Source organism: Haplochromis burtoni, unplaced genomic scaffold, assembly GCF_018398535.1.
Source record: "Haplochromis burtoni strain Fernald_Lab_line unplaced genomic scaffold, NCSU_Asbu1 Contig_29, whole genome shotgun sequence".
In the NCBI taxonomy this organism is placed as follows: Eukaryota; Metazoa; Chordata; class Actinopteri; order Cichliformes; family Cichlidae; genus Haplochromis; species Haplochromis burtoni.
Window position 1 is genome coordinate 182,022 of NW_024582390.1, and position 8,114 is coordinate 190,135.

Consider the following 8,114-nt stretch of genomic DNA (forward strand, 5'->3'; position numbering starts at 1 on the left):
ACACATCGGTGTGTGTGTGTGTGTGTGTGTGTGTGTGTGTGTGTGTGTGTGTGTGTGTGTGTGTGTTCTTTTAGGTGGGTGGCCAGACAGAGAAAAGAGACAACACGGTCCACATAGGAAATAGTTCTGTGTAGAGCAGAAAAAACCCTCTTCTCTACAAAGAAACGTGGCCAAGTAAAAATACCGTAATAAAAGTAATATTATTCACAGAGAGTCATTGAAAAGTAACGGTTCTCTTCTGAAGGGCACAAACTAAAGACCCTTTTTACATGAAAACATTTTTTTTTGTCAGTGGAAAAATACAGCGATCATCAAAATCAATAAAGAGTGACTGTTGAAACTAGGGCTTTCCAGAAAACGCAGCGTCTTAGATGGTAGTTGAGTGTCCAGTAGCTCCATGATCAGCTGTATATTAGTTCTTGTGAAACATTTAGCATTGAATGCTGTGCAAAAGATTCATCAGAGCAGCTGGATGTGAACTTTTTTTAGTTGTGTGTTTTTTAACTTTCTTTTCAGATTCTGATTCTGTTTCACATTTGGTTGCTAAAGTGACTTGCTAAACATTAGGCAGCCCGACCAGGAATTCACTATCCTAATGTACATATTGTATCAATAAAACAACTCTGACTCCAGTGTTGCTTTAACACAAATTTATGTTGGTGACCTGACATGAACTTGAATATTTTGAGGAACAGGAGACATAAATGTAACATCATTGACCAGTCTGTGTCATTTCTCTTTTGATAAAGTGATAAGGAGAACCATGCTTGTTTAGGTTTAGTGACACTGGTTGGCTTTGGAGCAATCAGATACACAAACACAGTCACCTTTTAAACTTTATAAAGTGAGTGTTTGTGTCTGTGTGCGTGCGTGTGTGATTTCAGATGGAAGGGGCCCAGTTAGGTTGGCCTCAGCACTGTGTAGATATGTGTCAGGATTTCCATCTGAGCCTCCTCCTTCTTCTCTTGACCCAGGAGTCTGCAACCACAAGAAAAGCGCTGACATTTGAAACACAAAAGGTAAGAAGCCAACCCAAAGTGCTTGTACCAACTGTTGTATTCTCTTTCTTCCATTTCGCTCGGTTGCAAGACAAGTTGAATGCACGAAATACTCTTTGAAAGAGACAAACAAGCAGTCGCTGTTACTGCTCCCGAATAGCTATTAACTTCTACCTCTTCTGTACCCATTTTACCTTGTGCTACTTTTGAGAAATGAGCAACTTCAGCGACCGATAAAGAATACCCCATATGTTTTTCATTTTTAGCACAGAATACTAATTTTGTGTTCTATATTTTGCTCTGTTCTTTTGTTTTTGTTTGAGAAAGCATACACATCACAGTTGCAAGATTAACAGTATTAAAATGACAGCATTTCAGTTTGAGTAACAGTGTTGTCCCGGCCTTTTCTGAGAAGTAGACTAAAGCCAAAGCTCTTGGATTTTCTGACAACTCATCAGCATCATTGTACAGAAACAACTGTGTGTGAGACCCACTGTGTTGATAGCTTACAGGCAGCAAAACATGTGTTGACTACAAAGTAGAGCACAAATGTGCTATAATTCAAAACCTGATTTCACTTTGAGTATTACTGCTCTGTTGAAATGCTATCATTACTAACATAGAGTACTATAAAGACTACTGAAGTGTTATGGTGGCCCAGCAATGTAGTCTAGGCTGATGTTGATTGATGATAAAATGCTGAAAAAAACACAAGGAGGAGCTGATATGTGCCTCCCCAACCCACATTGAGCTGCAGTCAATGCGATGCAAATGGAATAACATCAAGGGCTGACATTTTATTTTTGCACTTTGGTTTACAGTATGTGTGGTTGCCCTTTAAATCACTTGTGATAATTTTGAACATGACTCCTTCTGTCGACCCCTTTTAGGTCCCACCTCAAAAAAAAGAAAAAAAAAAAAGAAAAATAAAGAAAAATGCAAATACTCTGATACTCTGTGGTGGGAGAGCAGCTTTTCACAGTCAAACTGAAAATGATGAAAAAAATATTTACAGTCCAAGCAAATATTTTTGGAAATGACAGTGATAACATGTGCTTCCCAGCCCATGTCTGACATTCACATCACACCGAATATAGTTTTGAACTGGTGAAACTTCCCTCTCTTTATTTGTTAGTGTGAAAAAAGGGTTAGTGTTCACATTTATTTCCTGTTTTCAGTTCAGCTCATTGCAGCTGTGTATCCATTTATGTCAAACCACCGGTGTCTGTATCCCCACATCCCAATTTCCTACAGTAAACCTGTGGTTGTCTGCTTCATGCCAGTCTTCAAAACTGTATCTTGCCTCCTGGTATGTTTTCACAGTTCAAGACAATCAGCAGGTGTGGACACTACACAACCTTATTTTCTTTCTTTCTGTCATGTTCTCGATCTTCCTGTGTCAGATGCATTCATCCCTCTCAATTTGTCTCTCTCAGTTTCTCTATTAACTCTCTGTTTCTTTCCTGCAGTCTCACTTCCCAAGAAGTGTCTAATGCATGTGCCGCTTATATGTTTACGTTACAAACTTACCATTGCTGACTTTTCTCTCTCTCTTTAACAGTGCTGCCCGTCTTCACACTTTTTCATTGCCTCTTGTAGTAGCACATTATTGTTTTTGTCTGAAATGCACCTATCAACTTGTCTATCTTTTTTGTGCATGCTGTTCACCCCACAATACCTCCCCATTCAACATGGCTGCAGGAAAGTGGAAGTTCCCCCTCTACTTCCTCCCCACATGAATACTGAGACCTCTCTCTTTTTTCTCTCTGACCACAAACCAGAGAAGGCCTTTTGCACAGTCTGCACAGGGTGTAGTTGGCCTCAAAATCTGAACTATCGAAGCTTCATTTCCAGTGAACTGAAAATATAATTTGCTTGTACCCCGACTTTAAATGGATCTAAACAATTTCAAAGTTGCTAACATGTATAGCAGCCCTATAACTGAACCTGTTCCTTCAGCCAAGTGGGTTAAGAGTGCAAGAGCCGCAGAGGCGCAGACCACCATTACCAGCGCAAATCCCAAGCAGAAAAATTGTAGTGTACCACATCTTTTGCAGTGTTTCCACTGTGACATTACACCAATCAGTCATTGAATTGTATTTATTTTCTCACAGCATTTCTCTTACATTGCAACACCAGCGAACAGTTTAAAACAACATTACTATATGTGATATCAGATTTCTAGCGCTTCAACTTGATTACTCCTAAAATATGGGCGTGTAACAGAAACTAGCTAGGCGTGCAGGTTGTCATCCCGTGTGTATGTGCGTGCACGCATATCTTGTGTTGGTGTGTGTGAAAGTTTTAGGGCCTGTCTAAACATCCACCACTACCTGGCAGGAAAAACAGGAACAGGACTTGTCACGAGCCAATTGCACAACGTTGGTGGGGATTCACACAAAAAAGATCTGGAACTACTCCCTGTTCTGTAAGCTTGTAAGCTGAAACCTAAAGGGCAGGCAGCACTCTTGGTATCTCAGACTGTGTGATTTCCAAGTTAAACACTATCCATCTTTATGAATGCAACTTTGCTTTACTGTTCAGTCAGTGTTGACATGCAAGTGTAACTAAATACCTTTTTTCCTGTTTGCTAATAAGAAATTAAACTGATTTAGCCCAGCCACAGATGATTAATATACTCTTATTTATTCACAACATACTAAGGTTGCTCTTGATATACTGTATGCTGGCTTTCTACAGTACTAGTATAAGGTGTGCTTTGTTTTAATCTGAAGTTGTCTGTATGTAGGGTGGATACCAGTAGTTTCCAGTGCTTTTGCAACTCTGTGCAGCTTTTATTGTCTAACAGGATTTGCAGAAGAAGTTTCACGGGGAGTGGAACCTGGCAGAGGAAGTCTTGCAGTCACAAAGCTTTATTCAGCTATCTGTCCTGAGAAGAAGACAAAAAAAAGGGGCTATAGCTGCACAATACCTAACACTCACATATCAAGCCAGTATCAACAGCAGGTTCCACAAACCAACAATGACTGCCATGACTTACAAATCATACAGTGTTCTATACTTTATTTATGCGGCAGCTACAAAATACTACTCTGTTGTATTTTCTGGGAGAAAACACATTTAGCCCTTTGAAATCTAACAGCTAAAATGGCTTGTTGATTAGACAGCTCATCATAGAGTGACGAGTGTGTACTTCATCTGCAGATTGGCACGATTTCAGGTTCATGTGTCATCATTTTCCTTGACCACTGAAAACCACGACACTGACTCAAACCTTGAAAGTGACTAAAAGGTTAATTTTCAACATGTCAGACTCTAAGAAATGTCATAGTACGGTAAGCACCGTCATAGTCAATGACAGATTAGTTATACTTAGTAATAAAAAGAAAATAGTAAGTAATAGTGATGAATAACTGTGATGACTACCAAGCACCATGAAAATGTAGTATATTTTGATATACGACGTTTAGAAATATTGTGTTTTTTGTGATATTGTAATAATTACTGACTCAAAATGATGGCAATAATCTATTTTTCAAATAAACTTTTTTTTCCTTTGCTTTCGGCATGGAATGGGTGAATACGTTTTTCCTTTTTTTTTGTTTTTTTGTTTTTCTTTTTTTGCAACAGTACCACAAAGAGGGCAGGTGTATCACTCCTATGCTGAAAGTATGACTCAAACAGAGATATCATCTAGATGGGAACAAACAATCAACTGACAGGCAGAAAACTGGAGGAATCTGAACATGAAAAGATACAGTTTGGGGTCTGTTCAGGCTTTGCACTTCTCAGTTTTGCGACCGCCTTCACGCAGCTTTGATTTAGTATGTGTTTGCTGTGTGAATATGTGTGAGGGTGTCTGTGTGCAATATACCGATTAAAGAAGTAAGGGGGTGAGGAAGACTGCTCTGACATTTGAGGCTTCAACAGGCTCTAGTAACCACCTGTTCACAGACAAAGAGTGGAGTGGAACAAACAGTCATTACATTGCAAATGAAGGCAAGCCTCTGTGGCTGTACAGTAAGGATTTAGGAGGGTTGGCTGCGCACTTCATTTTTAGAAATTATTCCTTACCATGATAAAAGATACAGCAGACAGTTTACATTGTGGTTTTCCATTTCCTCAAATAGGCTCATCAGTGTTGTGTTATTGAAGCTGTTAAATGCTGATTTTTGTATTGCTATTTTTTGTGTTGCAAATATATATTTTTTAGCAATAATATGAATTTGGCGCTTGGTTAAAGTTCTAAAGTTTCAAGTACAAAAAAAAAATCACGTTACATTTATTTATTCAATTATTTTAAAAGATATATTACTACTTGGTGTTTAAGATGTTTTTGAGTTTATATAGAATTAAAATCAGTGATGAATGTCAGCATTTTATAGTCTGGGGCTTATTTATCTCTTTGTTTTTATTATTCATGGTTATGAAATTGGCCTTTTATAAGAATTAAACTGCACATTCAGTACACATAAAATCAATATATTTCACATATACTTTATTTTTTTATACTAGAAAGCAGATTTTGAAGTAGAGATACAGACATCGCTAAGAAAATTCTTTCTTCATATTCGGTACACTGTTCTATAGAATTAAAGCTATCGCCAAAGAACATGACTTTGGCTGATAAGATCATTCAAACACAACATAGTCTCAACATAGTCCCAGTGTCACCAATTCAACTGTCACCTGATGATCATTTGGTCTTTTGTGCGTTTTGATTTCAACTGTGAAAAACATTAGAATACCTTTACATATAACCAACATTGCAGGTGTAAGATAAACAATTCAAATTCAAACAATAAGAAAAGTGTGGAAGTTGAATAGTTTTCTAGGGATGTTTTCTGACCTTTAGGCTCTTTAATGTTGCATCAACAGATTTCAACATTCAATTTTTATCTTGCAATAAAGAATTTTATTTGCAAGTAAGGTACAGTTTGCATGTTTTGCAGAAAACAACACAGTATTATGTTTGTCTTCCTGTTTAAAAATGAATGAAATAGGCAAAGCAGTAAAACCATGTATAGAGAAGAGAGAAAGTCATGCCTTAAAATATACATTGAATTCTTCACAGCAGTGTGCCTTCATGTATGGTCACTGTTGAAAAAAGGGGCTTGAGAATACTCCAACTTCCTTCACCATATTCAGTGTTAAACTATTTTAAGTCAAGAGAAATGATCATAGAAATTAAATTCAATATGCATCTTTTTTTCATAAATAAATCACATATTTTAAGACTTAAAAATACACATCCTATGTAAATACCTGAGAGCCCTCATATCAGAAAGTTGGTATCGATATCAAAGTTGTTCAATCAGCACACATATATGGATAAATGTTCATTTTCAGTGCCAAAATATACACTGTTTGTATACTGTTTCTTAAAAAATACAATGCACCCGGAACCCTGCCTTTTACATTTTTTGTAAACATTTTTAAATAAAAAAAACCACACAAAATTCACAAAACTATTTGTAACATTTCAGCAGAAAAATAGACATTTACCACACTGTACAAAAACATTCCCCCCGATCTGTAACAATAGCAATAATCGTTCAAGTAAAGTCCTCACTCACTAGGAAAGCTGACAGAAGACACTTTTTTTGTTATGGTTTGTTTTTTTGTTTGTTTGTTTATATGGCTGCTTCAGTAAAGGAAAAAGAGTAAGTCAAGAATCTGTCAACAGATAAGTAAATAGTTGGAACTGTGATATACCTGTACCCCAAAGGATGTTACTAAATATAACCTGGAGAGTAAGTAACTAAAGAGTAACTAAAAAAACAAAAATAAAACAACAACAACAACAAAAAACCCTGTAATATATTATCCTACATTTAGTTTCAGCTCTGTTCTGTCCTGGGATAAGGAGAGAAAACCAAGGTATCCTTAACACAGATTTTATCACAGGATAAATAAACTGACTCCTTTTATTCTTTTTTCTTTTTTTAGAAAAAAAATAGGAATAATATGACAGAGGAATGTACAGAGTCAATATCACAGCTGCAAGATGTAAACAATTTCTAGTGCCAAAACTTTACAAATAGTAAGGTTTTATGCAAGCTGGGCACCATTTGCGCATGAAAAGAAGCAACATGTAAACAGAGAAAAAGCTGCCTTTTGATTACGAGTAGATACTGAACAAAAAGAAAAGTTCACTGAGTTTAGCCTTAGAGCATAATAGCCTGCTCATAATGTTAGACAGTACATGTTTAAAACTCATAATGCCAACGGTTTTGTGAGTCCATTAAAAAAAGTACATGTTCATCAGGCAGCAGAGCAAAAACCGACACAGTCCTAATTTCCAGTGTCCTGCTCAAGATTTTTCCCTCAAACAAAAGTCTAACTTTTGTTCTGACAATGATCGTTTGAAACAGTCACAACACTTAAAAATTAAAACTAGAAAACATTTGACATTTCTGCTTTAAAGAGACATAAAGTGCATGACCAACTGTACCAAGCACAGTCTTATCGGAGTCCTTTCACAGCAGAGACAGTAACTTTGAAAGAACTGGCTTTGACAATGTACTGCTAAATGATGGACAAGTGAGTTCGGAGGTTGTAATACTCCTACTCTATAGATTTGGGATGCTACAACTATCAGAAGAGCCTTCAGAGTAGTAGTACGTGGTACGCTTCTTTAACTCCGCCTCCTGCTCATGCTGTCTCTTTCGTGGTCCCCTTTGTAAAAGGTCATACATGAATTTGGTGACATTATGGCGATGCAAAGAGTAACATTCAGAGAATGAGGAAGAGGAACAGACATTAGTGTGTATCTGTGTGGGAGATGGGGCTTATGAGGAGCGGAGAAGGGGCAGCCTTAAACAAACAAGATCAGGTCGATAATACCATATTATCACATGACAATTTTAGGAATTTAGCCTTAGAAAAAAATACACTTCCCCATATTAGTCATGTCTACAAACAGGATGAAAGAATATATTACACACGCACAGACAGACAGACCATCCCAATTAATTCAAAAAGTGGATTAGATCAAAAGGAAAGGCATACAGTAAAGCACAAAGTGAGGTACAATAGAGAACATCCAGTGCTGTCACTTTGGTATCCACTGCCATAAAGAATCATACTGCAGCCAGGTAGTTAAATGACTTCAAGATTGTTAAGGGCTTCTATACCACCATCATGCTTTTTTTG